Source organism: Somniosus microcephalus, chromosome 4 (genome assembly GCF_052327205.1).
Source record: "Somniosus microcephalus isolate GS21.2 chromosome 4, FLI_Smic_1.0, whole genome shotgun sequence".
Taxonomy (NCBI): Eukaryota; Metazoa; Chordata; class Chondrichthyes; order Squaliformes; family Somniosidae; genus Somniosus; species Somniosus microcephalus.
The window spans coordinates 281465805-281486902 of NC_140990.1; the positions used below are offsets into that span (position 1 = coordinate 281465805).

A 21098-nucleotide genomic window follows, 5' to 3' on the forward strand; every position below is an offset into this window, starting at 1 on the left:
TTCTGTACAGACAGCAAAGCAATACTTAATTTGATTTAGTATTAAATAAAACGACAGGACCGGAAAATACTTTCCAGTCCATTTGGCAGGTCTCAAAACTAACAGTCCTCAATTGCCCACTATCAAATATCTAACCAATTCTCCTGTAAAATTTTTCCACACTATCTGCCTCCCTGGAGAGTCTGTTCCATATGTTCAGTATGTTCTGCAGAAAGTAATCAAATCTAAATTGTATGTGCATCTTCCCTTTTCTATGTAATAACCCGTCACCTGGTTCCAGAGTTTGCAGCCATCTTGAACACACTACCGGGGTTCAATTTATCTATTCCCTTAAGAATCATGAATAATATATACCAAGAGCCTTCTCTTCTCCAGAGTAAGCAATCCCAGGCTCTTCAATCTCTCAAAGCTCAGAGCCGAACACTAGGTATCAGTTCAGTCATCCCATCACAAACTGCATCCAGAAAAGATATATTTTCTGTAACACAGTGATCAAAATTACACATGCAAGAAGTCACACAACACCAGGTTATAGTCCAACAGCTTTATTTGAAATCACAAGCTTTCGGAGCACTGCTCCTTCGTCGGGTGAAGAGCAGCGCTCCAAAAGCTTGTGATTTCAAATAAATCTGTTGGACTATAACCTGGTGTTGTGTGACTTCTTACATTTGTTCACCCCAGTCCAACACCGGCATCTCCACACCAAAATTGCACATAGCAGATGAATTCACCACCACTTCCTGGGATTTGTGTTCTATCCCTCTATACATCCACAATCTGGTTAGATTTCCTTACTTCTGCCATGTCACTTTTTGATTTCAGTGAGCTATTCACCAGTATCCCCTGGATCGCTCTCCTTTAGCCTAGTCATTTAGTTTACATTGTCATTGCTCATTTCCTTTCCCTAGTTTCATTACCTTGCAAAATGCCATTTACCACCTTCCCAACCTATCCAGATCCCTTAGTACTTGGTTTGCCCATTTCCTGATATTTGAAATTCCCCTCCCAATGTGATATTTTATTGAGCATTCCTGGTTGCCCTGAAAGATGTTAAAAGCTAACCACGTAGTATGGAACTGGAGGAGCATGTAGGGATGAGTTTCCCTCCCTTGAAGGTCATTAGAATTTGTACAATAAAATGGCAGCTTTAATGGCCATTTTCTGGTGCTAGCCCACAAATTGCTAGATGTATTGAATTCAATTTCATAACTTGCCATGGTGGGATTTGAGCTCTCAAGGGTTGAGAGTCCAGTACCATAACCACTAGGCTACCATACCCTTAATTTGGTGTTATCTGCAAACCTAGACTGTGTTGTTTAGATCCCCAGCTCCAAATTATGGTCCCAGATAAGATCCCTGCGAGACCTCACTGGTCACTCCCTGCCGTTATAAGTCTGCCCCATTTATAAACATGTTTTACTTTCTCTAGTTTAGCCAATTTTGTATTTTTGGAAGCTTAGATCCTATTCCATTATTTCCTACTTTGGGGACCGCCCTTGCTGACTCCTTATGATATCTAACTAGGCATATCACTCTTTCGGGGTGCCTTTTAATACTTTACCCACAATAGAGGTTAGGCTTATTAGCCTGTAATTCTCTGGGCCATCCCAATCTCCCCATTTAAAGACTGGTGTTAAATTAGCTCCTTTCCAGCCTTCAGGCACTACTATTTTTAGATGATTCACTAAAAAGAGGGTCAAAGATGTGACTGATGTCATTAGCCATCTCTTATATACTCTTGTATGCAGTTCACGCAGGCTTGGCATCTTGTACTGAAGCACTAAAGTTATTAGAAAACCAAGAACTCTGCTTTGCAATATACAGCTGTATCTCCTTTTGTTGTCCCATTGCTAATGGAATTAGAAATCTTCAACAAATAGCCACAACAAATTGATTTCAAATCTTCTAAGGGTCCTTGAAACAACTGAAAGCTATTTAACAGTTCAGGTTTAAGCTGATTTCAACAGAACGCGCCAGTACAATAGACAAAGCAAAGCTAGTACTTCGTGCTGCACCATGCCCACGGTCAATAACATACATTCTTTTGGTTTGCAACCTTTCTGGTTTGACCAGCACAGAAGATATAGAATACTTTCCATTAAAAATCACTTAACAACAACAAAATACAACCCAAAATAAAATTTACCATTAAAAAGCACATAATCCAACTGTAAATATTTCATTAATTCTGATCCGGTGTGGCAATGAGATTTCTATGTACATGAAACATGACAATTAGTTTATTACAGTCTTGATGTCCCCCCCAAAACTTGCCATTTTCATAATTAGCAGCCTCCACACTGGCACCCTAGCCAACCCCAAGTGCAGATTGCGAGTTTCCCTACAGAGCTATTCCTTATCTCACCCTCACAAAAGTCAAACTGAAAAATGAAAATTATGATGTCTCATGCAAAGTAGACTTTTACACAAGGTTTTGATATATAGATGGGCGAAGCACTTCCTCCCCACACAACACTTCTTTAATTGCTGCCAGTGAGAAGTAAACTCATGTCGTATGTTAGAAAAACTTCAACGCTACTTTGTTAACATCTGTTTTATTCCAAGAAGCATGTGTTTCATTTTAAGGAAGTTGCAGGTTGGAAACCATTACAAACAAATGCTTTGAATACACTTACAGAAAAAACATTGAATGAACAGAAACCAAATGAATTGCCTCCATATCCTCTTGACTGCCCCCAGTAGAACTGCAGTTGACATCCTTGCAAATAACTCTGCGCTTTACAGTTAAACTTACCCTGAGTAAAAAAAGTTTTAAATTCCATCTAATTACTACAGTATGGCATAGTGGCATAGTCGGGACTATTGTTTGTTTACAGTGACTCAGTCTGTCAAAGTCACAAACACCTGGTTCTGATCAAGACTGTATACTTGTTATCTCCACATGGTTGACCTGCAGCTCTAAGGATAACATTGTACAGTCAACTTTGCATCAGTGGAAATACTATGCACTATAACTGATCATGAACTGTGATCAGACAGCACTTAATCAGTCATTGATTCACCTGGAATATGTCTGCTTATCTTACATCAGCACAACCATAATATTTGGCAGAGCGCTTTAAATGGTTTTATTTTTTAAAAGAATCTTCATACATATTTTATTTCTACTTTAAACTTTGTATTTAAGACACATTTTTGAAGTTACTGTAGTTTTATCAAAAGACAGTATTTTGGAGTTACTGATACGGTTGTGCCTAAGTTGAGCACAGTGCACTATTTGGGAGTGAAGATAGTTTGGCAATGGCTCCTGGGGTTTGGCTGGGTCAGAGATAGAAGCTCCTGCCTCAGTGGTTTGGGCCATCAGCTTTGTAGAGCTTTGGAAAGGGGAGCTTATAGTTTGCAGTTCCTTTTTGGGTTGGCCCACTCTTCTCTTTTTAGGGATCTAGAGGAAGTTAAGTTTTAGACAGATATTTTTCAGATTTTCACATTTAAATCATTTAGAAATGTAAGAGCTTGAAATTATGTTGAGATTAGCAGTTGAACACACTCTCAAATGCCTTTGTCACTTCCAACACTCTTCGCTGACCTACTTTCCTCTACCCTACAGTACCAACTTGCACAAAACTGTGCTGCCCACATGCTGTCCTACATTAAATCCTACTTGTCCATCATCCCTGTCCTCAATGGCCTACAATGGTTTCCCCAGGGCATTACATTTAAAATTATTTCCCGGTCTTTAAATCTACCTGTGATTTCACCACACTTAATCTCTGCAACCTCCTCAAGCGCTATTTCCCCAAACACACTGTTTCTTTGACTGACATTTTGTGCATCCTTCCTCCTACTCCTTTAAAAACCTCATCAAAGCTCAACTCCAGGAAAGCCTTGATCTCTCACTTGCTATCCATTTTCCTATCTGTGAAGTGCATTGGAATATTCTGCATGTTAATGGTGCTATACAAGTGCAAGTTGTCATTGTTCACATTAAATTCCTTAGTCTACTATTTTAACAGAGGCATTGACCTGTTATTAAATTCATTTAATTTTAATGGATGCACTAAGAACTTTTTAAGCATTCATATACTAATCCTTGTACACAAGATCACACCTTAAAAGTGTTTATTTTATTAAATTACAACTCTTAATATCAACTATCTGTTCCAAATAGTAGTCTTAAACCTGGAGCAGGATTTGTAATAAGATCTGGAATGCCACTGTTGTGGATGAGTTTCAGTAAATCAGTTGACATCACTAATAGAGGACCTGGTGCTATTAGTGCAGTATTTTGCAAATGCATTGCTTGACATCAGTTAACCCAGCATTCTCGTGAGTTTCAGAAAACAAGAAACAAACAGTCAGTTGCTGGCTGTGTTTATTAAATTTAACAGTGGAGGATCTGTAACAGAAAAGGTATAAAATATTTAAAAGTACATTATACTGCTGCTTTCAAAGGATTTCTGCGTCTTTGCTAAACCAATACTAAATTTGTGATGCTGATCCAAATTGATGTCCCACAGACTGCAAGAAGTTCTGAACTGTACTTACTCAAGGCCTGATGTCAGACAGCTGAAATGAGATTTTCTGCACAAATTGCCTGGTTCTGTTCTTTATGTTTCAAAGCTATATTGAACTTGCACACAGAAGCCTGTATCCTATGCTGTGTCAACAAGTGCATAGGCACAGCTTTTGAGATGCACTGCAGATGTCCCCCTCCCAGCTGTTTCTGAATCTCCTGAGCTATTCTACTCTCAAAACTAGTCCAGTTTTGTCTACAATTGAAGCCAGTCATGATAAAATATACCAGCTTGTTTAAAATTTGACCTTTTAGCCTTCACTGCTGTCATAGTATAAGGTGACAAAAGTGCTAGAATGTCCCACATATGCAGATTGTCAAGAAGTGCAGGTTCAAGGTGGTTAAAGGAAAGTTTAGGAGCAATGGCAGGTAAGTGCTTCACACAGAGTGATCAAGAATTTGAGGTCTTGGTATGGCAAAAGAAATACCAAAGGATGATCTGAGTCAGAAGGTCGTGGGTTCAAGTCCCACCCCAGAGACTGGAGCACATAATCTACGCCGAGACTTTAGTGCAGTACTGAGGGAGTGCTGCACTATCGGAGGTGCTGTCTTTTGGATGAGGTTAAAACAAGAGCTTGTATATAATTTAATAGGTTGTAGGTGTATCCAATGTATCCATCACTTGTATTGCTGAGAAAGAAAAACATAAGCGTGCATTTTTTGTAGTGGTGGATCTAGAAATCGGTGAAGAAGGATGTGAACACTGGGATGCAAAGTTTATTTCCTAGGACAGGTCTGGGAGCACAGTCCTCCAGGAAATTTTGATTGACACTTTTTGGAATGTACTGTGAAATCCAAAATAATTTGCTCTGGAAGGCTTTTAAGTATTCAAATAAAAATAGTTGTTACTAACTTTAGAATACAACTAAATTTGATGCGACCCCTCATTAGGGAAAGGGACCACAGATTTCCATTTGTGGATTGAAGGGGCAGAAGAGATTAAAAATAACACTGAACAGTAGAAAGAATTTTAATTCGCTCACTAGTCTCCCATCACGTGCCAGGTAATCACGAGCCAGCATACACACCTCATGCATTTTCACAAATGTTCAACCCTCACGCATGCGCACACATGTTTAAGCTTGATGCAAAGATGTTTTTCCTCCATGCAAGTGGTACAGCATTGTGCATGCACACAAGAAAATTGTAGAGCACGCTGGGGCAACTTAAGGAGCCAACAAGAAACACCAATATTGTCAGCAAACAACCAACTGTAACTCGGGAAATGCTGTCGGCATGAAACACTGATGGTTGGCATATGTGGCTATGGTCGGACTAAATCTTGAGTGCTGTGTCCAGTTCTGGTCACAGGTGCGCAGGGGAGACATTCAAGACCTGGAGGCAGTGCAAAGGAATCCCACAAGACTGATCCATAACATGTTAATTATGAGGAAAGACTGAAGAAACTTGGGAGGTAAACTCCGCATTACGCCTCGGAAGGAAATGGAAAGGAAAATTGGGCGGGGTGTATAACGAGAGGCCGATCTGCAACATAGAGTTTACTGACTGAAGGTGAAAGTTAAAATCTGCCCCTTGGACTTCCCGGCTTTGGAACAAGATAGGCGAGAGAGAACCCTATCGAGATATACAAGATAGCAAATGGTTTGAATAAGATAACCAGAACACTACTTAAAACTAAACTAAACATTAGACAATCAAAAAACAAGGAAAAACTGCAGATGCTGGAGTTGTGAAACAAGAGCAGAAAATGCTGGAAAAACTCAAAACAGGTCAAGGCAGTATCTGTGGAGGAGAGAGTGCAGATGTTTTGGTTGTGGACCCTTTGTGTCAAAATTGCTAAAACAAGTTGCCACAGGTTTAAACTGGTTAAAATGGAAACAAATTTCAGACGGGGGTCAGGAAATTCTTCCTTCAGATGCAAAAGGTCCATCACATGGAATGCATTTCTGGGTAGGGTAGTGGTAGTAAAAGCCCTGTAGTCATATACAAACATGTCAAGAGCAGTCAGTGTTTTGTAGGCCTGATCTACATGCCCTCATTTGCAGGCAAAAATCAGCAGGACCCAAAGCCAATTCCCCAGCACCCCTCCCAGAGCCTTGCTGCTGCATCCTTTGGCTGGAAATCTTATAACAAGAATTCCCATCCACAGTATACAGCAGTCATAAGCACACAACAGCTGCAGCAGAGTTCAGGTAGGAGTGGTTCAGAGAGGGTGGGATGACTGTGTTTATGTAGTGTTTGCATCATATTGTATTGCATCATTCCCAATGGATCTGTGAGTACATGTACTATATAGAGTGTTATTGAGACACACAGACTTGAATGCTCCCTGGTTTAATCCTTGATCTGTGCAGAGTTGACCAATTTCAGCCGATGTGGCAATGTAGCTGCTAAGGAGGGGAGGGAATGAATAACTTGTTGTAGTTTGGTTCCTGGTCATTATCCAGTAGCCCCTACTGGAAGCGTGTGCGCACATGCTTATTGAGAGCAAGAGTGGATTTAGCTCTGATGGTCACAAGTCAAACTCAGTCAGCTTCGCAACATTTACTGTCCCGACACACACACAATAGCCATTTGGCAAGGTACTGGAGTAGAGGAATTTGGAGGGGAGAGGTGGGGGGAACAATGTTCAGAATTATGAAAATTGTGAGGATGAAGAGTGAAGGAATATTTCAACTGGTTGGTTATTTTGGAAGTAAAGTCACAGATTTAAGATTCATACTTGATTTATAATTGGGGAGTACATTATGCCAAGTGACTAGTAAAGCAGAGTCAATTACATTGAAGTAGTTACTAGGCACCTCTGATGTGGAGCTAGCACAGGCATGTTGGGATGAATGCCCTCATTCTGTGCTGAAACAGCTATGATCAGTGGCCAGATATTTCCTCGGATCTGCTCCCATTTCTTTGCCAGAAATATGGTGGAATTCCAGTTTACACATGTAAACGGGACTTTTGCCGCTCTTTCGGCAGGAAAGTAGGAGCAGATCTGAGGAATTTACCGGCCTATGGCTATACAATCCTGGCAGGTGATTCTGACAATGTAAAAGATAGTCCAAAATAAAAAAGTGGCATAGGACTGACCGAAGGATTTAGTGACACCAGCAACTGCAGCATCAGTTCCAGGGAGGCACCCTCTCATTTATACTACGTACCTGGTTCAAACTGACATTTTCTCACCCAGGAGAGAGTGTTTGCACATGCAGGGTTACAGGCATGCGCAGAACTCCACTCCGAAAGGTTACAATTTCAGTGCTTCGAGATCATGGCAAAAGCAGCCTCACTCACTGTAATTTAAAAAACACACTCCACAGGTCCAATGAGCCCATAGGCATATCTTTTTTTTTTAAAAACAAAGTTTGGGGCACTGCGCTGGAGTTATACTTAACGTGGTATCAAACCAAGTGGTGCAAAACTCTCTCCTCCAGCGTGTTCCAACATTGCATTTGCTGCAAAGTAGAATCAGCTTTTCATCAATGGCAAAGTTGCAATATAAACATATCCTAATAAGTTGAGGCCAAACAACCCATGAACTGAACATTTCAGCTTCGAAAATATACACTTCCACCACATATTGTACACAGAACCAGCAAAAGGGATTCACTAAAAAGATTATTTCCCCATCCCTCCAAAAAAGAGTTTTCTTTTGTGTCCAGTTATTCTCAAGTCAGAACAATTTATAACAGAATTATTAATACTATTCCTTAACCAACCCATCAGAAAACACATTTATCCAGTGAGGGAATTGACTCACCATGGCCACCCACAAGCAAATTTTCCTCAGGTGCTCACCAGAGCTGTACTTGACTGAAAACCTCTCTGGCAAATCAGTAACATACACTGCAAACAGAGCAGTATCCAACAGAAAATTGTGCCATTAACTGGCCTGGACTAAGATCTAGTATTCCTAAAAAAAAAAAAAAAGCTTTTTGAAGTCTTCCCGATAACTGTAGCCATGAGCCAAAGAAACCATTAAGTAAACTACAACAGTTGTTTCCAGAAAACACAGTGGCATAGTGGTTAGCACTGTTGCCTCACAGCGCCAGAGACCCGGGTTCGAATCCGGCCTCGGGCGACTGTGTGGAGTTTGTACATTCTCCCCGTGTTTGTGTGGGTTTTCTCCAGGTGCTCTGGTTTCCTCCCACAGTCCAAAGATGTGCGGGTTAGGTTGGTTGGCTATGATAAATTGACCCTTAGTGTTAGGGGGATTAAATACGTGGGGTTACAGGGATAGGGTGGGATATGTGTTGGTGTAGGCGTTACGGGGATTGGGTGGGATATGTGTCGGTGCAGGCTCGATGGGCCGAAATGGCCTCTATCTGCACTGTGGGGTTTCTGTGATTGTGAAAATGACAGATAAAGTATGCACCAGAAATGTGTTTACTTTTTAAACATCAGAGATTTACTAAGAAATCCAAAGTACAAGTTGTACCTCAGTATATCTTGTTTACCTATTTTACAGCTGCCACACTGGTGGAAAGCCCTATGGCTCTGAAATTACAACAAAAAATACAAACTTAACATTTGTTTGAACTTCCTCTCTCCACTATTTGAAAAGGACCATGGGGAGAAGTCCCTGCTCTTCTTCAAATAATGTCATAGGATATTTTATGTCCACTTGAGGGGGCAGACGGGGCCTCGGTTTAACGTCTCGTCCGAAAGACGGCACTCTAACAGTACTGCACTCTCAGTACTGCAGTGACATGTCAGCCTAGATTACGTTCTCAAAACTCTGGACTGGGGCTTGAACTAGACTCAGAGGCTGCAGTGCTACCGCTGAACCAAGATTGTCTAACTTAAACTCATTTATTTGAAATTCCTCTCTGCACTATTTTAAATGATTAAGTATCATTACTGATTAAGTGGCAAGAGGACATTCAAATGAAAGCACAAAACATTTTAGTGCTGGTAATTTCAAGGTCTATAATTTTCCTAATCTAGAGTATCTATGAAGGTGTAACTTAATCACCATATTGTACAATATAACAACTTACGGGATTCCCAACATCACAAATTTGGATAATTTGAAGTTGTATTATTTGCCAATTTCTTATTCTACTCAAAACTACATTTTTTAGATTCCTCTCAACTTTACCCTATCACTCAGGCAAGTGATCTGTGACCAGGCTTCTGTCAATGCTACCAGAAAATACCCCAAAATTACTTTGCTTGTCTTCGTCCACTGCCCTGCTGCAGAAACAATAATCCTCTGCTCAATTCCTCCTCTGGAACACCGAAGCCAGATCAGAACCCTTGTGTGAGGAATCGTGGCCATAAACACACAGCCTAACATTCTGCAAGACATTGGTACACTGAGCTATACAAACTATGTCGGTTTTAAATGCTATTAACTCACAATCCCCAAGGATCTGAGGTTATTCAATGTCAAAAGTACCTTTTTCAGGCTAAAAGGTTAACAAAGTGTGTCTCTACTCAGTAGTCTACGCACATTGTGCAATACACAAAACTATTTAAGTTAAGATTAGCATGAGTACTTATGTGTTATTTGTAGGCGGGGGTGCAGTCAAAGGACAGATATTGCAGAAGTTCACCAAGTTCCTGAAAAACTTTCAAAGAAAGTGAAAAACTGTATTGCTTGCAGTTACATTAGGAGGTGGAGACAGCACTACTATCTGAAAGGCAGCTGAAAACCACCAGCTTTGATAATGACTGTCTCGGACAGCAGCGGTATTCGTGTTCACCCTAGCGGTTTTGAGCCAACGGTAGCAGTGCTGTTGGTACCAGTGCCAAAGTCCCAATATAAATGGTGTATAGAAGGATTGCTTTTTAAACAACAAAAAATTGCAGTTATAGAACACCTTTAATGTAGTAAATATCCAGGATGCTTTATGGGCCGAGGGGAGGTGGGGGTGGGAGGGAATAGTGTAAGAGATCTGCCTTTGAGGCTATCAAAAGCTTAGTCAAAGAGATGGAGTTTCATAAGATTCTTAAAAGTGGAGTGGTGAGAAGTGGAAGGGTTTAATAGAGGGAGTTCCAGAAAGCAGGGCTGAGGTAGCTGAAGCTCTGCCAACAATGGTGGGACAAATGGAAGTAGGGGAATGTACAAAAAGCCATATTTGGAGGACCAAAGGGTGCAGGAGGGGATATAAAGCCGGAGGAGATTGCAGAGACAGAGGATGCAGTAATGCAATAGAGGGATCTGAATGAGGATTTTATAGGCTTGATTAACAGAATTACCACATTTACAATGGTAAACAGAAATAGGCTTATTTGTCTCCCAATTGTTAGTTACTTTTTATAGCTCTTTAATACTAACAAAACTACGCATTAGTAAACTTTATTAGACGAATTCAGGATATACTATGCGATTAAGCCACACCCATCATTGGACGTGTAATGTGATGAAAGGATTCATCAATAGTGCCATCAAGTGAAACCTACCTACCAATAATCTGCTCCGCAACCCTCAATTATGATTCTGCCATACCCACTTGGCTCCAGACCACATTACAGCCTTGATTTACATATGGATGCAAAAGCTGAAAACCAGAGGGGAGGTAAGAATAACTGCACTCTGTGTCAAGGCAGCATTTGACCAAGTATGGCACTAGCAAAACTGAGCTTAATGGGGCCAAAGGGAAAATCCTCCAGTGACTGGTGTTGTACCTGATGGTTGTAGTTGTTGGAGGTCAGTCATCGTAGCTACAGGACATCAGTGCAGGATTTCCTCAGGGAAGTTTCCTTGGCCAGCCATCTCGGCTGCTTCAACGACCTTTCCTCCATCATAAGATCAGGAGCGAGGATTATGAGTGTTCAGCTGATGATTCCATTGTTCAACTCCATTCACAACTCCTCTGATAATGAAGCAGCCCACACAGCCTATAGCAGAACCCAGATAATATCCAGGCTTGGGCTGACATGTGATGCCAATGTTAGCTGCCACTTAATTGCCAGGTAATGACTATCTCAAACAAGAGCAGGGCAGAGGCTGAATACTCAGACGAGCGGTTCACCTACTGATCTCTCAAAGCCTTTCCACCATTTACAAGGCTTAAATCAGGAGTGCGATGGAATATATATTAAGCACTCACAAAAGCAGCAATGTCGTGGGAACAATATCACACCCAAGTCATACACTGCCACTGTTCCTTCATCATCACTGGACAGATAGCCTGGAATTCTCTATGCAACACCATCATCATAAGGGCTACAGCAATTTAAAGAGACGGCCAATTACCACTTTTCAGGGAAACCAGGATTAGGCAATAAATACTGCCATGCTAGGATCGCCCACATCCCAAGAACAAAAAAAGTGATAATTTCCGCCTTCCCATTCTGGGCCAGGTTGTGCTGGAAAAAAAAGTGTCTCAACGAATTGGTGAAAATGTATGTAATAGCAATCCATAGTATCTCATTTCATGATTTGACTGATGGGGAAATCGCCTAGTTTCTGTTCCTCTCAGTTCAGTAGCCCAACTGAGATCAGAAGCTCACTGAGGGGGAATCATTGGCATAAACACATGCCCTTCTACTCTGTCACGCTTAACCTCCCTGTGATTTTCATGAAGTTGCTGCATTTGCACATTAATTGCCCATTAAACTCGCCACAGAAAGTTGTCTAGTAATTAATAGCGCGAGTACCCTTTTAACGTGTTAATTGTTAATGATTAACGACGTGATAATTGTTAATGATTATCAATCAGTTTCTCTTGCCTCATTCCGTCAGGTTGTGAATCGTTTTAGGAGATTGTACAAATGCAAAACTTTAAATTTAAAACATTTTTCTTTCTTTTCTTTCCCCTCTCAATGCAATCTTTCTTTCCCTCTCTTTTCTGTAACTGATTTGACATTGAATTCACCCACTCTAATTCACCCTCCTTGTGTTTATTTTTCAATCCTTTAATCTCATTGGCTCAGGAGATACCCGTTTGTTCCCTTGTTCGCCAAGACGCTGGATGCCCTGTTGCTCTCGCTGCGCCATCAGCTCGCACTTCCAGCAACTTTATGGGCAAAATTTTTTAAAACTTAACTTGCACGACACAAACAAGTCTAACAAATGGGGCACACTTGTCCTACTCCAGCAAAATCTAGCCCATCGCATTTAATTTGAGCCTTGCTCAAATCACTCCGCATTTTCAGACAAAAATAAACTGTCAGGCTTCCACAAATGTCTCCGATATTTTCCAATTTTCTTTCCTTGTAAGCACCTCACTTCCACTTTTTATTTCACTATGTGGCCTAGTTGAAATTGGGATCTCCCTGTGCACCAACATTTTTTAAATAGTGGGCACATACATTACACGACAGAGTAGAAGGGCATGGGTTTATGCCAATGATTCCCCCTCAGTAAGCTTCCGATCTCAGTTGGGCTACTGAACTGTGAGATGAATAGAAACTAGGCGATTCCCCATCAGTCAAATCATGAAATGAGTTACTATGGATTGCTATTACTTACATCAGCCCAAGCTACCTAGCCCCCAAACCCCACCCCTTTTAAAACATAGAATGTTGCATACATACTACTATTGACTGAGCTGGGCTCATCTAGCCTGTAACTGGAAGGAATTGATCCCACTTACCGTCCAAGGTTGCTAGTGGTTTAGATGGATGTTTTTTCCCATTTCATTGCCTTTGTAATAGCCTGGTGGGTAGGTGGAAAATGCCTCAAGTTTAAACAGGTGGGGTGAACTGTGGGTGATCCAATTCATCCAAATAGTCATTTACCCCATGTCCTCACAGTAGGGAAACTGAATAGCAGTGCAAGTGTGGATCGAAGCATTACATTTTTTTTTTCCTAGGTTGGAAAAGCAACATTTTTTTTAAAGAAACACCACCAATATATAGGTAATATACAAAAGAAGCCATGCACCACATACTTCACTCAGAAATGGAGTGTTATGGAACATGATGACTGAGGCAAGTATAGCGCCTAAAATATTACATTGCCTTAATGGTGTCTGCCTCCTCGGATAAACCACAGATGTCACTGACAAATACACTTCTTTCTGCATGGAATTCAAAAATAGGGAACATATTCATTTTGTCAGTAGTGCAAAAGCAGCTAAGCTGGATGCTTATTTTCAGGGTGGGGTGATTAATGACTCACTGCCCATCGAATAGCTAGCTGTAATGATACATTCCTAGCTCAGTGTGTCTTCAGTGATTCATGAAATAATACTGGTTAATGCACCATCACCAGTGAGAATCTTATTTTACAATACTAATGTCTTGTGAACAAAGCAGCAAACACTTCTAAATCAGTGATGACACTTACTGAATGGACAGATTGTTGAAATGTGCACTTGAAACCAAACAGTTGTCCTAGCACCTTTTAACATTCTGGGCCAACTTATGAAAATGCTATATTGCCACTAAGACAGTGTTGTCCAATAGAAACTGCTGACGAGTCAGGTGTGGCTACGGCAACACCGTTTTAGCCACATGTACTAATTTTACTAGAAAACACCTCACATACACACACACACACATTACAGGTAAATGTACTTCACGTGTATATTTATTTACAAAGCATCTACCACCATTCAGTAACCAAGGAAATAAAGCACTCAAAATGATCAGAAAACACTTGCGCACTCTGCTTTTTGTCTTATCATTTTACCAACAAATGCACAAAAAGTACACATGGATACACCACGTAAATATGAGTATTGAGAGGACATGCCCAACAATGGTGTCTATTACTCATTTTTTTAAATTTACTAATGAGAAAATAGCCACATCTTGATTCCCAATTAGCCAGATGGGGCTAGTGGCTAATGTATTGGACAACACTGCATTCAGAGGCAAATGTTGATTTGTTTTCATTCAAATATTTCCCATATTGTACATCCCAGAATTGAAAAACTAACAGCACACAGTTCTACAGCAATGCAGGGGGGTGGGAAGAGGGGGTTTAGCAAATGCCCAAGAAGTGTCTTAGTGTCATCAAATGAAGAATAAGAGCAAACACTAACTTCATTAGAAATTCAGCACAATTTATTAAACATGTCCCCCGTGTTCTTTCAATGTGTAAGATCTTGCTATTATCTGTATTAAATTTCTTCAGTCATAGTTCTGCTCACTTTCCAATTCTGTATTACTTTGGCCATATCATGAGTTGACATTCCCCACCCGTCATTTCATAACCTCAGCAAACTTGACCAAATTCCATTGCATTTCTGAAGCTAGGTCATTTATGCAGATTAGAAATAATAAGGATTCCAAAACCGGTCCATTCAGTTCTGCATTTTATGCACTTCCCCAATCTAACCATTCCCTTAATTAATGCTAATGGCTTCTCCTCTTTCAGCCAATTCCTATTTCCCTAATGTTTTTACCTACAACCTAAACTCCTTCAAGATCCTGTAACAACCTTTCATATGGAACTTAATCTAAGGCTTTCCAGAATTCTAGGTACGTGGCATAATAGGGCACATTTAGAATCCTGAGGAATGTACACACTACCCACGGATTTATTGGTTTTGAGCCTTTCTGGGATCTCTTTGCGAGTGATGCCCTAAGCTCTGGACTTCCCTGCCTAAACCTCTCTTTCCTCTTTTAAGATGCCCCTTAAAACTCACCTCTTTGACCAAGCTTTTGGTCAGCTGCCTTAATTTCTCCTTATGTGGCCCGGTGTCAAATTTTTTTGCCTTATAATACTCCTGTGAAGCGCCTTGGGACGTTTTACGTTAAAGTTGTTGATTTCAATGCGTAGTCCATCTATATTAGTTTACAGTGCATACTGCAAGCACACACCTCCACTATAAACTCGTCATATAGTTCTCCCCTATTCAAGGCACTACATTAACTGGCTGGTACTAATCCTGTTAAAGAAGCTTTTGCCCACAGCACTTTTGTTGCTTCTTCTCTCCAGCCCTATCAAAACACACCGCGTTATTTATGGCGCCATCTGAGCAGAACGCTTAAAATAAACTATTTCATAACGTACTTTGTGTGACCATACAAAACAGGGTTATAAAGATCGTCTATTGTAGGGTATAACATAGAAAGTGTTGTACTTTACATGCCTCTTATAGCATATGCGGCTCAGAGTTAGCGTCATTTTGGTCACGGAATGGGCCTTGCGGTTTTACACGTTCGAGTTCATGCAATACTTGTGTTTGAAAGTTAGAAAACTGGCATATTGTAAAGAACAGCCGCGTGAAACAAACCTTTTCCACTAACCCCAAGGGGGGCTGTGGTATAATGCCACTTTCTACTGAGCTCCCGGTGTCGCTGTATTCAAGGGAACGTCAGGCTCGGTGCTTTTTACCGTACAGTCAGCCAGAAAGCAAAGAAGCGACAGGGTGACAGAGCTCTCGGACACCAAACTTCTCAAACCTAAATTCAAAACACCGAATCCGCAGATACAAAGTTACACAACCCAAGCCGACACATTCAGAAACCGAAAGTAAACAGCTCGGCGCACAAAACTTCACACAACTTACGGCAATATTACAAGATCACTTTGACACAGCGCGCTCGCAGACACGCTTTGACTTTACAGAACTTACACGTTGCCCGTGTACTTGGTGCAAGCGGAATGGAGATGTGCCATGTGACTTACTGCAGTCACGTCCTCAGGCTCTTCCCCTCCACGCTGGGCACTGCGATTAGATGAAGGCACATTCACTCATCTTTATCAACACCCAACCTCCTTTTGGTCGTTAAGGTGTTATCACAGATTCAAAGAATTTCAGGTTTTCTTCAGTATTTAGTTCCACCCAGAGTGTACTCTTCTGGTTCTGGGTGGTTAAACAAATAATCTGTAACTAATAAAACTTTAAATAAAATTTAACAACTTAAATTAAAATTTGATTGGCCGGGGTGATGATGCACTCCAGTCCCTGCGGCGCGGAAGGCCTTGAGTGTGCCGGCGGACACGCGTGCTCCATCTCCAGGGTCACCCGGGCACGAACATGGCCATGGAAGAGAGGCAGGCAATCGGGCTGGATGACCCCCTCGACTGCCCATTGCCTGGAACAATTAATGGTCACTTTGGCCAGGCCCAGGAGCAGTCCTACGAGGAGGTCCTCCGATCTGCCCGCTCCCCTCCACACCGGGTGACCGAAAATCAGGAGCGTGGGACTGAAGTGCAGCCAAAAATCGAGCAGCAGCCCCTTCAAATAATGGAAGAGGGGTTGCAACCTCTCACACTCCATATAGACATGGAACATGGACTTCTCCAGGCCGCAGAAAAGGCAGGCGGCCCGGGAGTCCGTGAACCTACTTAAAACCTTATTGCACGGGACTGCTCTGTGCAACACCCTCCAGGCCAAGTCCCCAATAGATAAAGGGAGGACTCCCACGTAGAGAGCCCCACCCAGAGTGTATTGCAAAAATGGCCTAAAAACATTACTTACAATTCTTTGTAATTATTTTCAAAGTGACTTTTTGTTGTATGAGCATCCTTTTGCACTTTTCAAAACCAAATGGAAATATGAACAACAACTTGCATTTATATAGCGCCTTTAACATAGGAAAACATCCCAAGGAGTTGTTACGGAGGTGTAAGTAGGCAGCCTTTGTGATGGATAGGTTATGGGGTTGGAAACTCAGCCCAGGATCAAATAGGACACCAGGTTGTGAATAGTCTGGTTCAGCCTGAAACAGTGGCCAGGGAGGGGTGTGGAATTGGTAGTGAGGGAATAGAGTTTGTGGCGAGGGCCAAGGAAAATGGACTGAATTTTAATCTGTAGGAGTGCGTGGGTTTGGGAGCGCGTGGGGCGTTAAAACCAGCAAAATTGACAGCGCATCAAGAAGCCGGCTCCAACCTGCCGACTTCTGCCTTTCACTGCAACGCGTGTGAGCAGCCCCCTCGGGAGAGGCAGGTTTCCATTTAAGATATGTGAATCGCTCAATTAGAGCAATATTGACATGGGTTTTCCACTTTAACTTTGGGTTTACAGTTTCCTGGGCTTCCTGGAACTTACCAGTGAAAGCAAGGTGAGAACACAGTGGCAGTTGAGGGGGCTGAAGCCATGTCACAGAAATATGCCAATGAGTACTCAGTGACGTAATAAAACTCACTACGCACTTGGTTTGAGCATAAAGCAAGGCTTTAATCAACTTGTTTCAGAACATGGAGGTCTAGTTGTACTTCACTAGTTCCTTGTCTTACAAAATGTCCCTGGAAAGCTGGGGCCGATGCCCGAGTATTTATACTCCTTGGACGGCGCCACCAGCTGGCCGTCCAGCGTTATTTCATGAGTAGTTTCTTGAATGATGAGATTTATAACATTCTTCCTGCCTAAAAGATTTGGAAGTCCGACGACTTCCTCTTAGTGGATCAGTCGGACCACGAATAGCCGCAGCCTTTTAGATTTTTGTTTATGGCTAGAAGGCACGTCTTGGTCCCTGGGCCGCTTGATCCGTACCGGTGGATCGACAGGGCCCGTGTTGCTCTGATCGACCCAAGGGAGGCTGGGGAGATCGTGACTCCGGGTACGGGTCCCCACAGGCGCAGAACTGGCTTCATCCTGTTGGATAGCCGGGGATTGACCAGCGTCCTGGCCTCGGGTGGCCATCCCACGGGGAGCGCTTGGCTCCCCGAGTGGATCCGGTGGGGCAGCTGGCAGATCTCTCGATGTCCCAGGTAGAGCTTCATCTTCGGGGGAGCGCAGAGTGTCGGCATCATCCCCGTGGGTCCCTCTATCGGTTGAGTCCGTGGAACCGGCCGGACAGGGAGCCAGGTCCCGGAGTGAAACGGTGGACTCCCGGCCATCAGGGTACCGCACGTGCACGTACATGGGGTTGACATCTGTGAGTTCCACCTCGTCGACGAGAGGATCAGTTTTAGATGATCGGACGAATCTTCGGAGCAGCACGGGGCCGGGAACTGCCAACCATGATGGTAGAGACGTCCCATGGGTGGAGCGACGCTGGAAGCTGAAGAATCGCTCATGAGGTGTGACATTGGTAGATGTAGAAAGGAGAGACCTGATGGAATGCAACACATCAGGGAGCATAATTTCCCACTGCTGGTCTGGTAGGTTGCGTGACCTCAGCGCAAGACGAACAGCGTTCCAAATGATAGCGTTGTATCTCTCAACCTGTCTGTTACCGATGGGATGGTACGGTGTTGTTTTACTTGTGGCAATTCCCCGTTGGGAGAGATAACTTTTGAGTTCGCTTGACATGAAGGAGGCACCCCGATCAGAGTGGATGAAATTGGCCGTACCGCAAAGGGAAAAGACTTGATCAAGGCATTTGATCACTGTGGAAGTAAGCATATTGGGACAGGGGAAAGCAAAGGGAAAGCGTGAATATTCGTCCACCATAGCCAGTAAGCAGGGGTTTCGCATTGAGGGGGGCAATGGCCCTTTAAAGTCAATGCTGAGTTGCTGCATAGGCTGCATAGCGTGTATGAGCGAGCCATCCGATGGACGAATGAATTGCGGTTTTAATTCCGCACAAATTCTACAGGAGGAGCAGGTTCTTTTCACGTCTTCCGTAGAAAATGGGAGATTTTTAGATCGCACAAAGTGCAACATACAGGTAACGCCAGGATGGCATAAGTCAGTATGAAGATCCACCAGAGTCGAAGTTGACATAGAAGAGCAGAATGCCCACGTGAGGGTATCCGGGGCCACATTCTCTTTGCCGGGTCGATAATGTATGGTATATCCAAAGGCGGACAATTCCATCCTCCAGAGTTGTATTTTGTTATTCTTGATCTTAGTGCATTTCCAGTTATCCAGCATAAAGGCCATGGAGCGCTGATCGGTTATAAGTGTGAAATGGCGACGAGCGAGAAAATGACTCCATTTACGTACAGCTTCGATGATGGCCGTAGCCTCCTTCTCAACAGGAGGATAATGGAGCTCGTTACCCTGCAAAGTTCTGGACAGAAATGCAACGGGTCGACCACCTTGATTCAAGGTAGCAGAGATCGCCACATCTGATGCATCGCACTCGACTACGAAAGGAAGATTTTCATCAATGGAATGAAGCGTGGTTTTTTCCAGTTGTCGCTTGAGGCTGTTGAAAGCTGAAATAGCTGTTGCCTCTAATGGAAATGACTTTGCGTGAAGCAGGGGCTGGATCTTGTCGGAGAAGTGGGGTATCCATTTTGCATAATAGGCGAACATGCCGAGTGCCCGACGAAGAGAGCCGAGATTCGTAGGAGGAGGGAGCTCCTGAAGCAGACGAAGTCGCTCCGGATCTGGTTTGATGACACCATTGCCCACACAGTAGCCAAGGATGTTGACTGATGGTACTGATTTCACAGATTTCGACTTATTTAAGGTTAAGTTGCGATGACGGAGAACGTCAAAAAATTTCTGGAGGTTGGCATCATGCTCCTTCTGGTCATGACCAGCAATGGTGATATTATCCAGATATGGAAAAGTGTCCATTAAGCTCTCCTGTTTGACTAGGCTATCCATTGCCCGTTGAAAGACAGCCACCCCATTGGTGACTCCAAATGGAAGGCGACAAAACTGGTAAAGCCGACCATTGGCCTCAAAGGCTGTATACTTCTTGTCAGAGTCCTTTAACCGCACTTGATGGTACGCGCTCTTTAAGTCAAAAGTTGAAAATAACTTGCAGTTGGCAAGGTTAGTGACCATGTCATCGATGCGGGGTAGTGGGTAGGCATCCAGGTCGGTATACTGGTTAATAGTTTGCAAGTAATCAATGCAAAGACGTTTCTTGTGTTGCTTCAGAGGATTTTTAACAATGATGACTTGAGCCCGCCAGGAAGATGAACATGGCTCAATGATACCTTCAGCTAGAAGGCGAGAGATTTCTGTTTCGATAAAGGATCGATCATCTTGGCTGAAACGTCGTGATTTAGTGACTAAGGGCTTACATCGGGGGAAAGATTGGCAAACAAGGAGGGCTCATCGAGCGAAGCCGCCGAAAGTGCACAAAACGGTACTTTGGAAATAGTAAGCTCCGGCTTTGACCCTCCAAACTCGAAAGTGAGTCTTTTGTGTTGTTTCTGGAAATCCTGTCCCAGGAGCACATCACTGTATAGGTTCTTGAGCACCCCGAGCTGGGTGGAGATATAAGTGCATCCATTGAAAATAAGGTCGACAAGACAAAAGCCAGAAGAATTGTTGGTCAGTGTCGTCAGAGCCATTGCAATTTCCCTGTCCGAGGGGTAAATACGCAGTTTTAACTTAGTGACAGCCCGCTCACTAATGAAGCTGTCAGAGCTGCATGAGTCAATTAGTGCACTCAAAATGTGTCCATTTACCGAAACCTTCGTGGCTGCATGTGACCGACTTTGGGGAAAAACAGCTGTGATGGGAGGAGGGGCAGTTTTACCCATGACAGCTGTAACCTTAGTAGTGGTTCTTGGGTGAGGTGCAGTTTTATAGATTGCAGCTGTAACCTTAGTAGTGGCTCTTGGGGGAGGAGCAGTTTTATAGCTAGTAGCTGCAAAACTAACAGGAGCTCTCAACTGGTATACCTTAGAAAAGTGGCCTTTCTTACTAACAGCGGCTCTTGACTGGCATACCTTAGAAAAGTGACCTTTCTTGCTGCAACGATTGCAGGTCGCGTTACGAGCAGGACAACATTTCCTATAATGGAATGCACTTCCACAGAAGAAACACTTCCTTCCAGATTGCCAAGATGCCGCTAGGGCGGGGTCGTCATCAGTGTAGTTTTCTAGGGTAGGGTTGTCATCAGCCGG

General features: G+C 42.8%; 1 protein-coding gene across 6 annotated transcripts in view; it reads right to left on the reverse strand.

The window, feature by feature from the left end:
* steap3 (STEAP family member 3, metalloreductase) overlaps nt 1-16211 on the reverse strand; it is a 57664-nt gene extending 41453 nt beyond the window's left edge. The window contains exons 1-2 of one of the 6 annotated variants that reach the window (XM_085986543.1): nt 15904-16186; nt 13036-13250 (exon numbers count right to left, since the gene is read on the reverse strand). The gene's annotated coding sequence lies outside the window, so the exon portion shown is untranslated. Of the gene's footprint in view, nt 1-13035; nt 13251-15627; nt 15864-15903 lie in introns of those variants that run through there. The other 5 variants (XM_085986547.1, XM_085986544.1, XM_085986542.1 and 2 more) reach the window with 5 other exon arrangements.
* Nucleotides 16212-21098: the final 4887 nt, after the last annotated feature.